Source organism: Furipterus horrens, unplaced genomic scaffold (genome assembly GCF_987537825.1).
Source record: "Furipterus horrens unplaced genomic scaffold, mFurHor1.1.pri manual_scaffold_11, whole genome shotgun sequence".
Classification (NCBI taxonomy): Eukaryota; Metazoa; Chordata; class Mammalia; order Chiroptera; family Furipteridae; genus Furipterus; species Furipterus horrens.
Window position 1 is genome coordinate 53,854,808 of NW_028327181.1, and position 20,999 is coordinate 53,875,806.

Below are 20,999 nucleotides of genomic sequence, written 5' to 3' on the forward strand. Positions count from 1 at the left end.
ATGAACCTTAGGTCAGATTTCACCTCCGAGTCCGCCCCGATCACCCAGTAGAATACCAGGGGTATGTAGTCCCTTTCATCACTCTCACAAAGACCGATGTTGTTTTTAGGACACTTCCTACAGTTGAAGTTTTATATTTCTTCTGTGTTTCTCAGTAGAATGTAAGTTCCATGAGAGCTAGAACCTCTCTACGCTTTTCTTATCCCAATAGCTACTTTCGTCAGGATACAAAGTGGGCACTCAACTATATTGAATGAATGGATTCCTTGAGGGCACAAAGGGAATATAAATATATCCATTTATATACTTTATATAGCTTTATATAAATGTGTGTTCATCCCCCTCGGTCCCCCAAGGGATGGAATCCATTTTATATACTATATATATTCCCCCCAGGGGACTTGGAGAAAGAAGAAGGCTGGTGGCAGGGTGGCGGGTTGGCGGGTAGCTCAGAAAGGGGAGAAATGGAGATGAGCAACCTCTTAGGAAGTGGAAACTGGAAGAAGTAGAGCTGTTTTTAAAACCATTTTAAGTACTTTTGCTGTGTAACGTGCAATGCAGTTCTCTGATGTCAGTGCTCCTGGGATTGGATGTGGGTTTTTTGGACACAATAATGATGTGTAAGACAGGCTGCAAGGTGAGAGCAAGGTGAGCCTGAAAGGTGCAGTTATATATCTGAAGGCATAGGCATAAACAGAAACAATGCAAGGTGGATTGTAAAAGGTATCCAAGTCAATGAAGATCAGAGAAGTAATTAATGGGGTTTGTGGGAAGGTTGGCACCTTGAGCTAGACTCTGAAAGATATAGTGTTGAAAAAATAGTAACAATAATAATTATTATCATTTTCGTTGCACCATTTGTATGTGCTGGCAATTGTGGTAAATGCTTGGTTTGCATAATTCAATCCTCACAGCAACCCTGTGAGATAGATACTGTTATTATTCCCATTTTATAAATGAGGAAACTGAATCTCAGCAAGATAAAATTGCCTAAGGTCACACAAGGAGGAAAAAGAGGACTCGAGATTCAAACCTACCTAGTCCAGACTGTCTAACTCCAGAAACCACACTATTAATCACTACTATACTGCTGCTCAAGAAGGAGGACTATCAATAATAACTACCACTTACTGGGCTAGAGCATAGCGCTAAGTGCTTGGCATGCATTACTCCCCTCAATCTCACAAGTGGCTTGTGAGGCTAAAATTATTTCCTTCCTTTTTTATGTTGAAAAACTGAGGAGCTGGCATTTTAAACCCCAGGTAGGTCTTAGTCCAAGCCTGGTGACCTAGGACATCATGGAAGCTCTTTTAGGCTCTGGGGCTCTGCTTCCCTGACTGAAGCTGCATTCTGGCTGATGAGCTCACAGGACTTAGTACCAAGACAGAACAGTCCCATCCCAAGAGAAAAAAATAAATAAAGGCTGCAACTCTTGTCCCAGCTTTGGGCTGAAGTCCTGGGGAATACACTGAGTCATCTAATGGCAGGCCAGGCCTTGCAAAAAATGTTAGTGTCATTTCCCACCAACCCGGACCCAGAACTGGTGTTTTTCAAAACTGATATGTTGGCCCTAACTTAATGAATGGGCCATGCTTGGCAGAGCTCTCAGACACATCAAAGCCCTTATTAATCTCCTCCCTCTGTGTTTGTTGAGCTTTCTCAGCGGCCTTTACCCCACTCCCTGCTTCTGGTGTGCCCATGCAGGGAAAATAAAGCAAAAGTGAAGACTGAAGGCAGCTTCTAAGAACAGAAGTTACCGAACAGCTTTGTGAAGGTAGAAAAGGTGAGTGATGGTTGCCCCACCCTCTGCCTTCATAATTCTCCATTAGGAAGGGGTTTGCCAAGGCATGAGTCACAGTACAAGGTCTTTCTTGGAGAGAGCCAAGGGGGACAGTGTCACAGTCCATAGAAGCACACACAAGCATTCCAACCTCATCCCTATCACAAACTCTGAGACTTGGGAAACAGAGGCCAGGTACCACCACTGAGGGAGGTAGGGGCTGACCAGCTGCCTTAGGAGAGGTCTAGACATTACCTAATGAGGATGCTGGTCTCCTGCCATCCCACACTCACAAAAGGTGACGCAGTGCACACAGGCCTGCCATGAACACTCTGAGGAAATGGGGCATATGTAACTCTATTGAATCAGATGAGCATATACCTTGAAATCAAAAGTTTAATTCAGCCTAATCTCTCCATATTTTTTGGCCAGTATTTTCTGCTATGTTTTAAGGGCATAGATCAGGCAGGGTAAGGGACCCCCAATGGCTGACTGGTTACTAATAGTTTGCTGTGTACATCGACCAGATGTCCCACCACCACACATCTAAACCCCCACACAGATCCTCATTTTTCCCAGCTGAAAATCCCAAAATGGTTTTCATGTTCCTGCCAGTAGTGTCCTCTCTCCCCTAGTCACTGAGCCATGAAGGCTTCGTCAAATCACCCTTAATTATCCCCGTCCCCAGCTTTCATTTCACTCACATGGCCACCAAACCCAAAAGACTTTCCCTTCATAAACTCTAGCAAATAAATCCACTTCCCAGTACTTTCCCCCTACATCTCCCCAGTCCAAAATCTCCTATTTATTTGTCCCTCCCTTCCCAAACATCCCTTTCTCAGATTTCTTCTTGTTCTAGCTCAAAAGTTCACAGAGCCATCAGAATAATCTCTCTAAAATCCCACTGTACAAAGCATCGCTGGCTCTAAAACTTGTTTTGGCTTCCTGTTGCCTTTGTGATAAAGTACAAACTATAAAGTCTGGCATTCACGGGCCTCCCAAAGCAACTCCAACCCAATTCTACAGTCTACTTCTTACAGTTCAGCTATCTGGGTCTGAACGGAGCCTCCTCTGCATGCCCCAAAGAGACAGTCCCCTTCCTCTCTGGGCCTTTTATGGACTCCCACTAGCCTGTGCCCTGCAACTGCCCCCTAGGTTTGGCCAGCCTGCCTTTCTCTCTGCCTTTTGAAGTCTCACTCATATGCTACCTCCTTCAAGAAGCCTTCCCTGATGCTTAAGCCCCAAAGTGAATATGCCTTCCTCTGAGCTCAAGAAGGGCTCCGCATAGTTCACAGGAGACTTACTGAACACAGCCTTTTGGTCATGGAGGTGTCTGAGCTCCCCCAAGAAACCAAAGTTCATTGAGCACAGGGACATATTGATTGTCTTAATATATCCTAGCAAAGGGGATTTAGCAGACACTTGTGTAATAAGCTTCAATGAAAATTAAAATGAATCAATGATCTAGTGGCTATTACTCCAAATGCTAGACTGATGGCACTTTCTGGGAAGTGCCTCAAATTCTGAGAATAGTTACCATATAGAGAGAAGATTTTCACTGGTGTGAAAGGCTAAACTCAGGTAAGGCCAGGTGACAAGGGAACTGGGGTATGAGTCATGGGCAATTATGACTTTTCTCTAACCCAAATTTTAAACCCAGTCTCTAGCAGCTACAATCCCCAAAGCAACATCTTTTGCTTTTGCAATAAAAAATAGTACTAATAATAGCCCTGGTTGGTGTGGCTCAGTGGATTGAACACCAGCCTGCTAACCAAAGGGTCACCCGTTCGATTCCGAGTCAGGGCACATGCCTGGGTTGTGGGCCAGGTCCCCAGTTGGGGGCGTGTGAAAGGCAACCACACACTGATGTTTCCCTCTTTTCTCCCTCCCTTCCCATCTCTCTAAAAATAAATAAATAAAATCTTTTTTAAACAGTAGTACTAGTAATAGTTTTTTAATTTAAAACATACACTTGGGCCTAGAGATGATAAGTGGTCTTATAGAGAGAGGAGAGTCCTTCATTCGTCAGCTATGAGTTTGGTGCCGGCTCTGTTCTAGGCCTAAGGGATTCAACCATGTGACAATAAAAGGCACATCCCACCCCAGAGCATATGCTGATGGGGCAGGCAGACAATAAGCAAGTAGGCACATCCGGTCGTTTGGGTCATAACAAGCGCCATAAAGAAATAAACCAGGATAAGAGGATAAGGTGTGGCAGGCGCTGCTCCCTGAGTAAAAATAGATCTTCATGTTCGTGGGATTCTTTTCCTCCATAAGAAATGTAAAACCCTTAAAATACAAATATACCTCATTTTTAAAAAATACCTTCTTTTCTTTTTTTAAGATGTTATTTATTTTTAGAGAGAGGGCAAGTGAGGAAGAGAGAGAGGAAGAGAAACATCGATCAGTTGCCTCCAGCACACACCCCAACCAGGGACCTGGCCCACAACCCAGGCACGTGCTCTGACTGGAAATCAAACCGGCGACCTTTATGTTTGCAGGACAATGCCCAACCCCACTGAGCCACACCAGTCAGGGTGGTGTACCTCATTTTATGGTGCTTTGCTTTATTGCACTTCAGATGTCACATTATTTACAAATCAAAGGCAAGCCCCTCCACCAGCAAAATGATTCTGATGGTCTGAAACTGAACCCACAATATCCCTACAGTATACCTGCCTGTAAAGAACTGCTATATAAAATGTAACAGACGCCTTAAACAGAGAAGTTTTCTTACTCTCCCTCACAGCGCCTGGCACAGAGTGGGCAGTCCATAAGTACTGGTGGGATGAATGACTTGCCAGGTGGTTTACAGAATGCCATAGCCTCCAACCAGATGATTGGTTTCCCCTTCAGCATAAGGAATGGTAACCAGTTTATGACTGATACAAAAATGCCCACTTCTGGTTGGTCCCTGACTCTTGGCCCAGCCAGCCATGAACTGCCCAGCCTAGGGCATCCCTGTACCCCCTCAAAGGGAAAAGAAAATTCCATTTGTTGTCTTTATTACCTCCTCAGGAGCTTCTTAAACAAACAGTGCTCGCCAACTACCCAAAGCAGCTCAGGCTTCCTCGGCCCTTCTATCACCGTTTGTCCCCTAAGTCCAAACTCCAGTGACTGTAAGTCAACAGAAAGGCAGGAGTTGTGAGGTATTTTAGGTTCCGAAGCTCACTGCTGTTGCCTCCCACTTCCCCGGTGCCTGAGAACGCAGCCTGCGTCTGGCCCTGGGACCACTCACCAGCAGGAGCTTCCCTCACTCACGTTCCCACGTCTAGCTTTCTGTGAGGTGGCTCTTGCAGATGAGAAAAAGGAGGACAGTTTAGGTGAAGGCTGTAACAGACCTTCCGGTCAGGGTCCTACCCTGATTGCTGGTACCTGGAAAGAAAGGGCCCTCATCCTCATCCGGGGAGGTAAACTGAGGATTCAGGAGTCTCTGCTTAGCCTTTTCCCCTATTGATGGAACGTGCTATCCTGCCTTGCTCCTCTGAAGCCCTCGGAGCTGCCCCAGTTCCTTCCCCGGCAGCCTACCTGAACTGTGGACTTCCTGCTGCTCTGGGATGTCCGCAGCCTCTTTCTGGCTTCAGAGCCTCCACTCCCCAAAACTTCAGTCTTCATTGTCAGCCCTGGCCCCAGCCCAGCCCATTGACAGTCACTCCCCACACCCCAGAGTGACAGCTGCCTCCACAGAAAAGGATGGCACGATACTGTTAATTGCTAAGTTGGTTCACACCTGGCAACCCCAAAGGTTGTTGACATCACACCTACACAAACAGTGTGACTCTCCCTGGGTAAAAGCCACATCTGTTCACATACCTTTTACACAGACACAGTGGCACCAGTTTTACCTTCTCTCAAATCACTCTAATGAAATGACTGGGCTTAAAATAAATGGAATGTTTCTTACAAACTTGAGCTGATTGCATCGGGCAATTTCAGCCAAATTCCCATTACCAGGAAAGCCAATGAGTCAAGAGTTGCCAGGACTGAAAGATCAGGTATTCAACCATGCAGCAAATGTAACCAAGTGTCTTGCACTGTTCTAGGCCCCAGAGATAGAGCTGTTAACAAAACAAGCTTACAGAAAAGAAGGGAAACAGAAAATAAAGAAACCATACATTGGGCAATATGTACCAAGGAGAAAAAAAATTAGCAAGAGCTTTTCAATACTTGCTATTTAGGGTGGCATTTAGGGCAGCGCCTAGCATGTAATAGGCACTTAACATTTGTTGAATAAATTAAAAACTTGCATTGAATGCTTTTAAGTTTGAGATATTTTCATTGCTCTCCTCTGCTGCTGCTTCTTTCTTCTTTTTCTTTCTTGCATCCAAGCACTTATATTGTTTAGAACTCCCCCATAAAACAATGAACAATAAGAAGCAATTAACACAATTTTAAAAATACAAGTGGCTGGAATGGCCGAGTTGCTCATTTGGTTAGGGCATCGTTCCGACTTGCCAAGGTTGCAGGTTGGTCAATCCCCGGTCAGGGCACACAAGAATCAACAAATAAATGCATAAATAAATGGAACAACAAATCGCAGTTTCTCTCTCTCTCTCTCTCTCTCTCTCTCTCTCTCTCTCTCTCTCCCTTCCTCTCTAAAATCAATAAATAAAAATCTTTTTAAATGCAGGTAGCTAAAAATCACATTATATTCCACCTTGCTCCTAATCAAAACCATTCCAAGTACAACAGCAAAGAAGAGATTTCATATTTCCTCAAATGTATGAGATTTTAGAACATTTAGACTACAAAGTGCAGACACAAGCACAGAGAAACCAGCACACTTCTGTAACGGTGACCAGGGGGCGTCACTAGGTGTGAGTTTTCCTGACAGGCAGTGTGAACAAAAACCTTAAAAATGTGCTGCCCTTGTGATTCAGCCTCTCCTGGGAATTTACCTGCTGAGAAACGAGAACGCACCCAAACTTAACAAAGCAAGATCATTTCCGCCACATTCTTTGCAGATTATTTTCCTTGGTTTTAGGACCTTTTTCATATCCAGCCTTTCGTCCAAGTCACTTCAGCAGATGCAAGAGGGACACGGACACTGGTTATTGGTGACGTTCAGGAGGAAGATTCCCAGTTTTGTGGCACAGATCATAGGAATTAATTCCTTTTGCTTTCACTCCCTAGTTAGTCCAAACTGATACTATTCCCTTTCGTAAACATATACAGAGTGGAGCAAAAATGGGTTTACAGTTGTTCATATGGAAAGTGATACAATAATTAATAAGTAATAACATAAGAGTAAACTCCTATACTCACAACTGTAAACCTACTTTTTGCCCACCCCGTATATATGCTGGTTCTTTAGATGTACAGTTTCCACTTCACATCTTCTAAACACCCATTAGCTGACAGTGTGATGATATTTGGGACTTTGGTGGCACTACCTGGCATGTCAAGTATAGGTAACCTAGGATGTAAGAATTGCTTCTCCAAGGATGACTTGTCTGGTGACTGTTGTCTTAATAAGGGGAACAATACCCTGACCATTTATCATTACAACATGATAGGAGAGCTTGGAGGAAATTTCACACTAGTCTTCATCAATTCCTGTATAATACAACACAGATCTTGAGGTCTGCTTTGAAAATCACAACAAGGAGGTTTTGTGGCCTTTATATGGAAAGTATGGAAAATATTTCCTGCTTAAAATTAGGAGATTGGGCTTTCCTTAGGAGTGTCCATTCCACAGAGGCCAATTTCAATTCAGAAATGCTGAAATGAAACATCCGGGTTTCCTCATAATCACAGTAGAAACATCCCTTCTATGGAAAGAAAATACTCATCCCTTTGGAGAGCAGACCGGGCAGAAAGGAAGACAACTTGAGGGCTGAAGTCAGGACAAGAGGGTAGCAGGAAATCCCTTTCTCCAAGCATGTTGCTGTTTCAACAGCTTTCTAAAGTCACATGTTAACTGGGTGGTTATTAAAACCCTGATAAAAGATATTAGAGGAAGCAGCGTGAAAGCAAGAGGCCCAGACAAACACAGAAGGTGATCAAAGAGTGCTAAGATCCACCCTCCACCCTCAGCAAAGGTGCAGGCCCCACCCCTCCTCAGGGCTCCCCACCCTGGCGTGAGAACCCAGTCCTGCTTCTGCGGGCTGCAACTCCCTCCCACCGCCTTAGGAATTCAGCTGTTTATTCTTCTCCACCAAATCAGCCCCATCACTGGTGAGTTTGCTGCTATGTCAGTCCCTTCTCTGAGCTTCAGTTTCTTCATCTGTAAAATGAGCAGGTTGAACCAGTTCCCATCAGTCAGGACCCATCCTGTCATCTAGGTGCTAAGCACCCTCCTGGGGCTCTGAGAGCCCTGCCCCTCCTTGGCCAGTCTGCCTGTGATGGCAGGGTCAGCCCTCTCCTAGATAGGTGGGGGGTAGGAGTACAAGGACAGTCTTATTCACACCAATGTTCCTTTCCTACATCCTAGGGAATTGCTGAACATGCAGAATGCACCAACTTCAGGTGCATCTAATGTCTGGTATATTCATCTCCTGTGGCTGCTGTAACAGACTTGGTGGCTTAAAACACTTTTATTTCCTTACAGAGCTGGAGGTCAGGTGTCCAAAATGAGACTGGGCTAAAATCAAGGTGTTGGCAGGGCTGGCTCCTTCTGGAAGCTGCTGGGGAAAGTCAGTTCCTTGCCACTTGCAGTGTTCCTTAGCTAAGGGTAGCATCGCCACAAGAACTGCTTCTGTTCTCACACTGCCTCCTCTGACTTTGATCCTCCTGCCTCCCTCTTACAAAGACCCTTTAGATGACCGTGGGCCTACCGAGATAACCCAGCCCAGCAAGCTGAAAGAAATAGGTTTATTTTCCGGAAAAACTAAACCAGAGAAGTTCTAGATCTGGGGATACTGGGCACACCAGAGGACAAGGCTACATCACCACCTTTTGAAGGGAAGCAGGATAGAGGGAGGGGGAATTCTTCAAAGGCTAAATATTAAATAATGAGATTCCAGTTTCCTTCCCCCATGCATCCCAGAATGCTGGTAGCCTGGTTTATTCCCTCCAGAAACGAGATCAGAGAGTTTTTCTCAACAGAATCATCTCCCCATCGCAAAACCCTTACCTCAATCACATCTGCAAAGTCCTCTTTGCCACATAAGGACACAAACACAGGTTCCAGGGATGAAGACCGGGACATCTTTGGGGTACTGGTACTCTGCCTACCACATCTGATGTTCCAATTTGCCACCTTCACAGCAGTTGCCATTTCTGCATGACATCTATGATTTTTTTTCTTTGAATTGACTCACTTTTTAAAAAATGAACTAAATCCTACTTTACCTTTATTCTAAGCAATCATATCTAAGAAATCATAAAGGTGATTGCTAGTCATTTTTCCATAATATTCCTTCAATTAAATACATGACTATTAAAATGTCAAATGCTCATCTCTGTACCACATAACATCGCTTTCTATTCCGCCGGAAGTACACAGACCATCTTCGGGGAACAAAAATAGAAACCAACCTCCTGATTTTACAGAAAAGGGTAATTTGTCCAAGACACAGCAGCAAAAAGCAAAATGGCAGCTACCTCCACAACTCTTTCCTCTCCTCTCTGTGCTCATTAATCACAACTTGAAAGTACATCAGCATTTTTTTAGCATCATCTCTACATTGGTGATTCATTGAAAGCTCAGGTCCCCTTCTGTTACACTTGTGGGTATTTTATATTTGAAGGTGGGGTTTCCTATTGCTTCCCCTGTCAATTGACATTCATGCATTCTCTGTACCTTTGTTAAACAGTTGCCTGTTTACTGACCCACATCTGGACAGCCTCCAAGCCCTGGGGAAGAGTAAACTGGAAAGGGAGGTCCGTGGCTAGTGGTGGCTGCGTACTATGCTCCTGGGCTTCTTTACCACGTGCAAATCGACCTTTGAAAACCACTTTGGAGAAGACAGAGTTCTTGCACAGAGTATGGGATGATATAATTGCCCTCTTCTTACATAACAATCAGCACGCAATAAAAATAGCTTTCATTTATTGGATATTTAGTTTGGGACAGGCCCTGTGACAAGTGCTTTACACACATCCAGTCACAACAACCTTATGAAAGAGCTATTAGTGTTCCCACTTTACAAATGAGAAAACAATGTCTGTGAGAGGCTAGGCAACTTGTCCAGGATCACACAGCTGGTGTGACAAAGTCTGTGTTCATAGAACCTCAGGGGATACAAGAGAACTTAGAAATCTAATTAAGATGAGACATGACAATGACAACCAGAGAGGCTGAGCAACCTGGCCAAGGACATAGTGGCAGACTCAGGGACAGAATTCAGATCTTCAACTCTTAGACCAGATCATTCTTTCAGATTTCCTCTATTTTAAGCTATTATTTCTTGGATGATTTCTTCAAATGCCTGCCTGACCTTCTTTTTTCTCATCATTCCATACATGACTCTTCACTGCTTTAAAAAAAATTTTTAATTGATTTTAGAGAGGGAGAGGAAGGGAGAGTGAGAGAGAGAAGCATTGATTTGTTGTTTTGCTTATTTATACATCCATTGGTTGCTTTTTGTATGTGCCCTGACCAAAGATCAAACCTGCAACCTTGGTGTATTAGGACAACGCTGGAACCAACTGGGCTGCCCGGCCAGGGCCTCACTGCTGTTTTTGCCCCTCACTGTGTTCCCTCTAATTGAAAGCTGTGGAGGAATCTAATTCTCATTAGTGACCCTCTCCATCCCTCCCTCTGACCCAAAAGACACAGTGCTAGAAAATCTCCATGGTTCTGTATTCATTAATTTGAGATTGGTAGTAATTTAACCAAAAAAGCATTAAAATTTACCTTTATCCTCCCCCGCACTCCCCCAAAAAAAGAGAGATTGCTAAGCAGATACATGGTAGAAACAAGGTTAAATGGGTTCACAATCCAAAGAAATTTGTAAATTAAATTTTTAACCCAATAAGAACCTAAATGTCTGTCAATAGGGTATTCACTAAATAAATGATTGTATTTCTATACAATGGAATACCATGTAGCCACTAATGATGATAGCATAGAACAATGTATAATAATATGAGAACAGCCCTGACCAGTGTAGCTCAGTTAGTTGGGCATTGTCCTGCAAACGAAAGGGTGCCAGTACGATTCCAAGACAGGGCACATGCCTGAGTTGCAGGTTCAGTCCCAGTCAGAGTACATACAAGAGGCAACTAATTGATCTTTCTCTCTCTCTCCTTCTTCCTCCCTTCTCCTCTATCTAAAAATAAATAAATAAAATCTTTAAAAAATAAGATGAGAACAAATTATGATTTAGTAAATCAGAATCATGAACACAAAATAAGAGTCTCTGTTTTTCTTGTTATAAGTACACACCCATAGAAAAAAAAGACTGGAAGGATATGTTTATAACCTGTGGCTATCTCTGGGTGATTTATATTTTTTGAATGCTGATCTGCTTTTTCTAAATTTTCTACAGAAAATTTCTACAGATACTTTTGTAATGCATGGAAAGGGGGGGAAATCATCAAATATTTTAGAGGTAGTCATTAAGAACTGCTATTTTCTGAAGCCTGTGCTGTGAGACCGCATATACAAGAAAATAAGGAATCAGGCCTAATCCTCTTTACAGAGTTGGCCATACATCAGCAACTTAACAGTTATTCCTTCCCCCATGGAAAAATAAGCAGTGGATATAAATAAGTGATTCACAGAACATATGTAAATGGCAAATACACACATAAGAAGATCCTCAATCATATCATTAATAAGTTTTAAAAATGTAAATTAAAATGACCAAGATATCACTTTTTGCTTATCAAATTAGCAAAGTTTAAAACAGCCCTGACTGGTGTGGCTCAGTGGATTGAGCACCGACCTGTGAACCAAAGGGAAGCCGGTTTGATTCCCAGTCAGGGCACATGCCTGGGTTGTGGGCCAGGTCCCCAGTTGGGGGCACGTGAGAGGTAACCACACATTGATGTTCCTCTCCCTCTCTTTCTCCCTTTTCTCCCCTCTCTCTAAAAATAAATAAATAAAATATTTTTTTTAAAAAAAGGATAATGCCCACTGCTAGTTAACAGTGTGGGGAAGAGAGCACTCTGGGACAACTCTGGTTGGAGGGAAAATGCTATAACCATCTCAGTTACTGTGATGGATTGAATACGTGTATCTTTACTTCCTCCTGAAACACCACAAAACAGTCAGGACAAAAATTTTAGAAGGTATAAAACCCACAAGATAGATAGAAACCCACAAGAACAGAGTACGAGAGAGGTGGCAATGGTGGACAAAAAATGTCAACAGAATCTTGGAAAATGGGAAGTGAGTGGCAGCTGATGAGGTGGGTCACAGAAGGCTGGAAATTCAATGCCAACCAGAAGCAAACAGTTTTGAGCCTCTGAACCACAGAAAGGCTCAGGAATTGGAGGGCCAGCTACGTTGGAAGGCGTCAGGAGTCAGGGTGCAGTGGGGCCAGAAACAGGAAGTATGGTGTGTTCACAAAGCACTTACACAGACTTCGCATTTCAGGCAATTGACAAGCCAAGGCGTGTACCTCTCTCCCACACCAGCAGGAGGAGGAGACTTATTTTCTGGAGAAACTAAACCAGAGAAGCTCCAGACCTGGGGACACTGGGCACATCAGAGGAAAAGGCTAAGGCACTACGCTATAAAAGGAAGGGTTGTGGGATAGAGGGGGCAGTGATTCTCCAAAGGCCACATATTGAATGATGAGACCCTGGCTCCCTTCCCCCAATGGCTGGCAGCCTGGGTCGTAGCTTCCAGGCAGGAGATCAGAAAGGACTGGCAACCACCTGGCATGGTCTGCCCCACAGAGAGGCTTAAAGCCAACAAGCACCTCACCCAAAACACGCACACAGACTCACACACAACCTCCAATCAGCATGCAGTTTCTTGATCATAAAAATGAACATTCAACAAGGGATCACCAAACATTTGAGAAAGCCTCCAATGTAAAAGATAAAACAAAATAAAATTCAGAAATAATAGATACAATGCAGGAAGCAGAAATAAGTTGGAAAAAGAAAAACTCTAATATCTTCAGAGAAATAGAGATATTACATCCATGCAACAAAACATATGGCTACACAAGGAGCAAGAACAAGACTCTTTTTTAAAAAATGAGGATGGAAATAAAAATATTCAGTTGAAGAGTATGACTATAAAATTGAGAAAAGCTCTCCAAAAGGACAACAAAAATCAGATTTCCCCAAAAGAAAGAAAATGAAAGGATAAACCCAAGAATCCAACACCCAAATGAAAGGAGTTCCAGAAGGACAGAACAAAAAACATGAAGAAGAAATTAGCCCTGGCCAGTGTAGCTCAATTGGTTGGAGCATCATGCCTTAAACAGAAAGGTCATGGGTTTGATTCCAGGTCCAGGCACATACCTCGGTTGCAGGTCCAGTCCCCAGTTGGGGCGGGCAAGAGGCAACTGATCGATATTTCTCTCTAGCATTGATGTTTCTCTCCCTCTCTTTTCCCTCCCTTCCCCTCTCCCTAAAATCAATTATGTCCTTGGGTGAGGAAAAAAAGAGAGAGAGAAATAAATTATTTTTAATATGATAATAATTCAAGAAATGTTTTCACAGTTGAGTAACATGAGTACGCTAATGGAAATCATCTCCTGAGTATACAGCACTAAGAATGAAAAAATACCCACCAATGAAACTTCAGAATCTCAGGGATGAAGAGATAATCTAAAAACTTCCATAGCCATGAAACCAAGACTCAAGCGTCAGAATAGCAAAAGACTTCTCAACAATGAAGCATTGCCTTTAAAATTAGGGGAAAATTATTTCCAACCCAGCCTCTGAATCTAGCTACACCCTTAAACAAGTATAAGGATAATATAAAGGCCTTTTTTCAGACAGTCAAAAACTCAAAAAATTACCTCCCATGTCTTTGAAAATGTATGCCACCAAACAAGGAAGTAAATAAAGAGGAAAATATGGAATCCACACAAAAAAACAAGTACTATATGCTTCGACTCAAATCATAGAGACTAAAAGCAGAATGGTATTGCCAGGAGTTAGTGTTTAATGGGGACAGAAACCCAGTCTGAGAAGATAAAGGAGTTCTGGAGATGGCTGCACAACAATGTGAATGTACCTAATGCCGCTGAGCTTAGCACTTAAAAATAAGGCTTAAAATGAGAAATTTTATGTTATATATATTTTACCACAACTCAAAAAAAATGTAAAATGGCATTTTTTAAAAAGATGGGATCCACAAGAGAGAGAATCCACATAAGAGAGTGAAAAGGAATTTCCAAGACGATGCTGCGGACGTCCCAGGACAGCACTCGGCAGTCGGGCAAGAGAGCAGCCAGCCCCGACCAGAGCAGGAGGGTGAGGCCTCAGGGACATGTGTCTGAGGAATAAAAGAAAGAAAGAAGATGAAAACTGAGAAATCATCTGATGTGACTGATCACACTGAGAGGAATTTAGTTCCTCTGTTGGAGAGGAAATGGAAAACTAGACAAAGGCGAAGAAATCAGCAGCATCATCAACCGTGTGGCTCAGAGAACAATATTTACATAGTCACAGCGTAACTAACATATAAAATAAACACAGAGAGCAGCTGAAACAAACCTGTGACATAGCCACATTAGGAAGATGGGGGAGCAATGATGTGGGCAGGGTGAGAGGAGTGCTACCTGTACCTTTAATAATAAGAAGTCAGTAGATAATGATTAGAATAGAAAAAAATAGCCATATAGGCACTTTATTTAGGAATGGAAACAACTAAGATAATTAAATGTGTTTGGCTCTGGTAAGGAGAACTTGAAAGTGGAGAGGTGGAACAGAGGATTGCTATTTTTCATTGTAAGCTTTGTTCGTTTTAATAAAAGTGGACATGAAATTTAAAATAAAGTGGTATGGCATTTATTAGGGTAATCTGGAAAAAATGGATCAAAAGTATAAATAGATGTATAACTTTTCACCCAGAAGTCAACTTGTAAGGGTTTATCTTAAGGAAATAATAGGACTTGTATGCAATGATGTATGTTCGATGATGTTTGCTGCAGCATTTTGTTTATTATTATATCAATAAATTGAAAACAACCTGAACACCTATCGACAGAAGAATGGTTTAATAAATCCTGGTGCATCCATATATTGGAATACTACTCAGCTATTAATAAAGACAAGGCATATATTTATAAACTAACATGAGATGATACTCCAGAGATATCATTAAATGAAAAAGGTTACAGGATAGTAAGTAGACTTTGACATAAAAATATTTGTTTTAAAAGTCTAGAAGTCTAGTTACTTTCCAGAATTCATCAAGAACTCATACAAGTAAAAAATAAACAAAAAGCCCAAGCAATTTGACTTAAAAAACAAAACAAAACGGGGAAAGCACTAGAAGAGACATTTTGCCGAAAGAGATATACAAATGGCTAGTAAGCACATGAAAAGATGCTCCACATTACTAATTATTAAGGAAATGCAAATCAAAACTATGAAGTACCACTGCATACCCATTAGGATGGATACAATGAAAAAAACAACAGAAAATAATCCGTGTTGGCAAGCATGTGCAGAAATTGTGCGGTGCTGGTAAGAATGTAAAATGCTGCAGCCACTTTGGAAAACAATATGAAGTTTCCTCAAAAAATTAAAAATATAATTACCATGTGATCCAGCAAATCTACTTGTGAGTGAATACCCCCCAAAATTCAAAGGACTCAACAGATATTTGCATACCCATGTGCACAGCAGCATTATTTACAATAGCCAAAAGGCAGAAACAACCTAAATGACCATAAACATATGAATGGATAAACAAAATATGGCCTATACATACAATAAAATATTATTCATCCAAAAAATAGAAGGAAATTCTGACACATGCTACACCACAGATTAACCTTGAGGACATCATGCTGAGTGAATTTAGGCAGTCACAAAAAGGCAAATACTGTATGACTCCACTAAAATGGGGTACCTAGAGTGGCCAAATTCAGAGACAGAAAGTAGAGCCGTGGGTGCCGGGGTGGGAGGAGTGGGAGAAATGGGGAGTTAGCACCTAGGGGGCACAGGGTTTCTGTTTGGCAAGACGAAAACAGTTCTGGAGATGGATGGCAGTGAGAAACTGCACGCTTAACAATGGCCAATTTTTCAAAATTTTTTGTGATGTATATTTTACCACAATTAATAGTAACCTTTGGAAATGGAATTACCTAAAAACTTTCACTTTCTCTGTATTACCTGGATTTTTTCAACTATCTGTCATTTTAAAAAGTCTAGTTTCGTGTAGAAAATGAAATAGAAGTAACCTCAAACCCTGAAGCATACCATCTTAGTTTACAAAACACTTTCACAATCATTATTGTGCTGAAGCATCACAAGAAATCCCACAAGAGAGAGATATTTCGTAATTTTGTGGAAGAGGAAACGGGCTCAGAGGGGAGCGAAGTGACTGAGTCATTAGTAAAACAGGAGCCAGTACTTAATCACCAGCCCCTCACTTGCTCAGCTCAGCAGAATTTCAAGCATCACACCAACTATGTCCCCGTCGGTCCCAGATAAACCTGTCTGAATCCAAGAAACTCTCTGCACCCCAGAACAGGGCTACCTGGGCAGCCCAGGCAATAGAAAAGCACATCAAGGTGATGAGATCTTAGAAGAATGTGGGCACACAACGTGATTTTAAGAAGCCACCAAAGCAAACTCTCGTGTCACCCCCACAGGAGCATTACCAACTTTACAATGTAACCTTAGCCTTTGACAGTCCCCCAACATGGACAGAGAGGGTCCTCAGACCACCAGGAGCCCCCGACTCTGGTGTGTCCAAGGCCATCCTTCACCTGGCCCAGACCTTCTTCCAGAAGACCCCCCACCGTCCCAGTATACCTGGTCCGTTGTCCCGGGCCTCGCTGATCAGATCAACACAGCACACAGGGGCCTGCTGAAAGAAAGCAGAAATCAACAGGAAGCATGAGAGTCACCTTCTGACAAAATAGACACAAGGACAGGAAGTGGGTTTGGGCCAGGAAGGCTGGGGTTTGCCTTCTAGAAGTGAGGCAACAATGCCCGCCTCGCTGCTCAGCTGAAGTTGAGCAAGACTCCAGCGCTGGGGAAAGGAATAAAGACATTTAAACCCTACCTCTTTAGCCAGGCCTTCAAGATTCCCCCTTCCACTGCAGCTGTGTATGCCCCTGCCCATGTATTTGGAGGAGAAAGAGCTCTCACTTACCAAGGGGGGGAGAAGCACAGACCCTGGCATAGCACGTACATGGTACTTGAGAGGACAAAGTCACATAGACTTCACCTACCACTTTCAGCTGCGAGACCGTGAGTGAGCTGCTTGTATCTCTGAGTCTCCTCATCTATGAAACGGAGGTGACACCAGTACTAACTTCACAGTGTTGTTTAGGCTTAAATGAGAATGTGTGTAACTGGCTTCATATGGTCCATTTTGTCTGTTTGCCAATTGGTGGTGTCCCTCCCCTTTCCCGTGGCTCCAAATCTGAGCTGCTCCTGCAGTGTAGATCAGATCAGACCACCTTGGTCTGAAGCGTCACCCTGAACACCTGTTGCCACCACGGTAGCTGCAGGTCTCGTGTGTTATAAATAACACAGCATACTGTATAGGAGAAGCACCCGCATGAAGGAATGCTGTTTTCTCTCCCCAAGGTCACCCAGGGAGGGTAGGGGCTACACGGACTTGTCTCTGTATCCCCAGGAGCATTCCACAGAACACTGGAAGTTAGTCTATCAATGTTCGAAGATCTTGGAGGTGCTCTGGAAATACCACCATCTTCAAAGCACGGAGGTACCTGCGCTGACTCCCCTCGGCAGTGGGGCTCAGGTTGTGCAGGCTGCGGCGGAGCCTTGCATGAGTGCCGGGCCAGGGTGACCTTTGGCTCCTCTAAGCCCCTCTCACGATCCTCTAAAACCCCGAACCATGTGAAGTGGGGGAGTGTTCGGAAAGCCAAAGCTTCCTCTGCCTGAAGTCCTGCTCCCACCCACCCTACCATTTCCAGGAGGAAGTCTGCTTAGCCTGCAGTATCCTTATACCTCACTGAAAAGCAACCCTTACGTTTGCCACCTGCTCAGGAGGCCTACCCTCCTCCTGACTTTCTGTCCTCTCTTCCCTAATTTCCCTCTTTTCAGGCAATTGCACCTTTTTAAAGATCGTCCCTCACATTCCTCCAGTTTACCACCCTTCCAGGGCTGCCTGCCTCACTCCATGCTTTCTGAGTGTACCCCAAGCTTTGTTGAAGCTTATTATGTGCCAGGCACTCTGCTAAGTGCTTTACATACAATATCCTGCTTTACCCTTCAAATAACTTTCTAAGGTAGAGGCTGTTACTATTCCCATTTTACAGATGAGGAGACTGAGATCCAAAGAGGTCATGCAACTTGCCCAAGGTCACACAGTAAGTGGGTTCACACTCTAACTGGTATTACAGACATTACAATGGGATTTTACTCTAGGAAGCTGTCAACTCTTGGAGGGCAAAGTCCAGGTCTGCTTCACTCCCACCTCCCATGTGGCACAGAGATGGGGGACCTTGCAGGCAGCGTGTTATAAATGTTAGAATGACTGAGTGTGAGTTATCACCAGAGAGCTTGTTAGACATGCAGAACCTCGGGCCCCACCCCAGTTTTACTGAATCATAATTTACATTTTTTCCCAGAAAATGAGGTGATTGATTTGCTCATCAACGTTTGAGTCACATTCGTCTAAATTGAATTGACGTTTCTATACAGGCACCTATGATCAAAGCAAGCATAGACAAATAAAAAACACTCAGGATTCTAGACTTTTGGGAGGAAGCACAGGTACCTCTGTGCTTTGAAGTTAGGGCTCGCATTCTCCCCATGCCTCCGTTGGTTTCCACTTCCTCAGTGCTCAAGCTTGGCCCTGGCAGTCTGGGTAGCAATGGGACGTCTTTGGAGCGCCACCTGCTGGTCTTAATTAGGTATGCGTACACATTTTTGCCTTTGTGGTCCCACCCAGAGCAACGGCTCAAGGGTTTGAGCTGGCTGAGTTTGATCTTGAGGATTCCTGTAGTTTTTCACAGCCCGATTAATTTCTGCTCCTTTTTTGGCCTTAAACATTCACCATCCGCTACGCCTGTCACGGGTTCGGATAACTCCCTATTCTCTCAATGACAGTAATGTAGCACCTCCTGTTTGCATATTAGCCCCTTGACCTTCTCAATTCAAATCATTAGGCATTTGTTGAGCTCCTATTAATTGCAAAACGTACAAGTCAACGTACCTCTCCTCACTAACGTTAAAGCAAGTGGTCAAACCAGGCCTTTAGCGTTCTAACCAAAGAACAAATATTTAAAACTGTCTCCTGGATCCCATCATTTTTCTTGAAAATGAACTGTCATTATTATTGCTCCTCTAAAGGTAATGTGTCTTTTTTTTCTCAGACAATTTTTAGAAATTCTTTTGTCTTTGGTTTTCAGAAGTTTTACTACAATGTGCCTAGTTGGGGATTTTTTTTTTTTTTTTTTTTTTTTACTTAAGATTTGTAGAGTTTCTTGAATCTGTGGTTTAAAGCATTTCATTAATATCGTAACATCTGTTATCAATTAACTCTTCAAATGAACCAGTCATTCACTCTCTTAAGTAACTCCAATTAAATGTATGTAGACTTTTATACCACATTCCACATTCTCTTATGCTCTTTTCTGTACTTTCCATGCTTTTTTACCCATTCCATGCCTCAGACAATATTTTCTACTGACCTAGCTTTCCATTTTTAAATCCTCTCTTCTACTAATATCTAACCTGCTGTTAAATTATCTATAGAGGTTTTTATTTCAGTAACTGTATTTTTTAATTCTAGAATTTCCATTTGGTTCTTTTATATTTTTTAAAAGATTTTATTTATTTATTTTTAGAGAGAAGATAAGGGAGGAAGCAGGGACCTAGTCAGCAACCCAGACATGTGTCCTGACCAGGAATCAAACCAGTGACCTTTGGCTTTGTAGGATGACACCAGCCCCCTGAGCCACACTGGTCAGGCTCCATCTGGTCCTTTTAAAAAATCGTTTCTAGTTCTCCATCTACTTTCTTAATCTATTTTAATCTCATTATTTTTGTTTATTTGGTCTTGTCTCCTAGTGTACGATGGAGAACCGCCTCAAAAATGGGAATTATCTCCTGGAGGGCAGGTCTCTTGTAGTACAAGCTTCCCCCACTAGGCGAGTGTTCTAGGAACCTATCTGTGTCAGTGTACCAGCTGGCATTGTTGTTGTGAGAGGCCGCATTTGGCGTCAGTGAAATTTTTTTTTTTGATGACTTCTTCAATATGTTTGCCCATTGTATAATGGGTGATTTACAGGTGCGCCTGCCCACGCCATGCTGGGTGCTCAGCAGTTTTTGACCAAAAACAGCACGACACCCCCCCGATGCTCCACCCTCCCTATTCACCCAATCTCACCCCAAGAACTTTTTGTTTGTTTGTTTCCCTGGATTTAAAAAAAAAAAAAGTCCTCACAGGGAAACATTTTGCCGATGTGGAAGAGGTGAAACAAAAAACGGCAGAAGCACTAAAAGGCATCAAAATCAATGAGTTCAAAAAACTGCTATGAGCAGTGGAAAAAAACATATTGATAGGTGTGTTGCATCAAACAGAAAGTTCTTTGAAGACAACTGAAGTTTAAACATATAAGAATAAATACACAATTTTTAATAAATAAATTCTGGATTTTGTGGGTCCCGCTTGTTGTCTATTCATTTTTGTTAATTTCTGGATGCTGGGTAAATTGAAAAATTGTAAAGCCTCTCGATGATGTTATTTCTCCATAAGAAATGTAAATTTCTGGGGTTTGTTTGTTGTCTTGTTTTGTTTTGTTTTTTGAGCAGAGTAGGGTGAAATCATTTGCTCCAATGAGGAATTGAGGTGTTTCAAGCTTTGAAATGGGCCAGTCTATTTCTGGATTGCCTTTATTCATGGGTCATAGACCTTCGGATGTCTCAACTGAAGTCTCACAGTGCTTACCAGATCCTTTTTTCTTGTCAGACCCTAAATTCCAATTTTTGAGCCTTTTGATAACCCGGAAACCTTAGGTCACCATTCTCTGCTCAACTTCAATGCCTCCCAAGCAAATCAGCAAATTCCTTAAGGAATTTCCTTAAGAAAAAAAAATAGAACCCTGGCTGGTGTGGCTCAGTGGATTGAGTGCCAGACTGTGAACTGAGAGGTTGTTGGTTTGATTCCTGGTCAGGACACATGCCTGGGTTGCGGGCCAAGTCCCTGGATGAT

At 42.8% G+C, this 20,999-nt stretch overlaps 1 protein-coding gene across 4 annotated transcripts in view; it reads right to left on the reverse strand.

The window, feature by feature from the left end:
• The window catches only part of NDEL1 (nudE neurodevelopment protein 1 like 1), a 50,834-nt gene extending 34,152 nt beyond the window's left edge, over positions 1 to 16,682 (reverse strand). For 2 of the 4 annotated variants that reach the window (XM_090291064.1, XM_090291065.1), the window contains exon 1: positions 5,309 to 5,390. The gene's annotated coding sequence lies outside the window, so the exon portion shown is untranslated. Of the gene's footprint in view, positions 1 to 5,308; positions 5,395 to 16,621 lie in introns of those variants that run through there. The other 2 variants (XM_090291067.1, XM_090291068.1) reach the window with 2 other exon arrangements.
• Between the last annotated feature and the right edge of the window lie 4,317 nt (positions 16,683 to 20,999).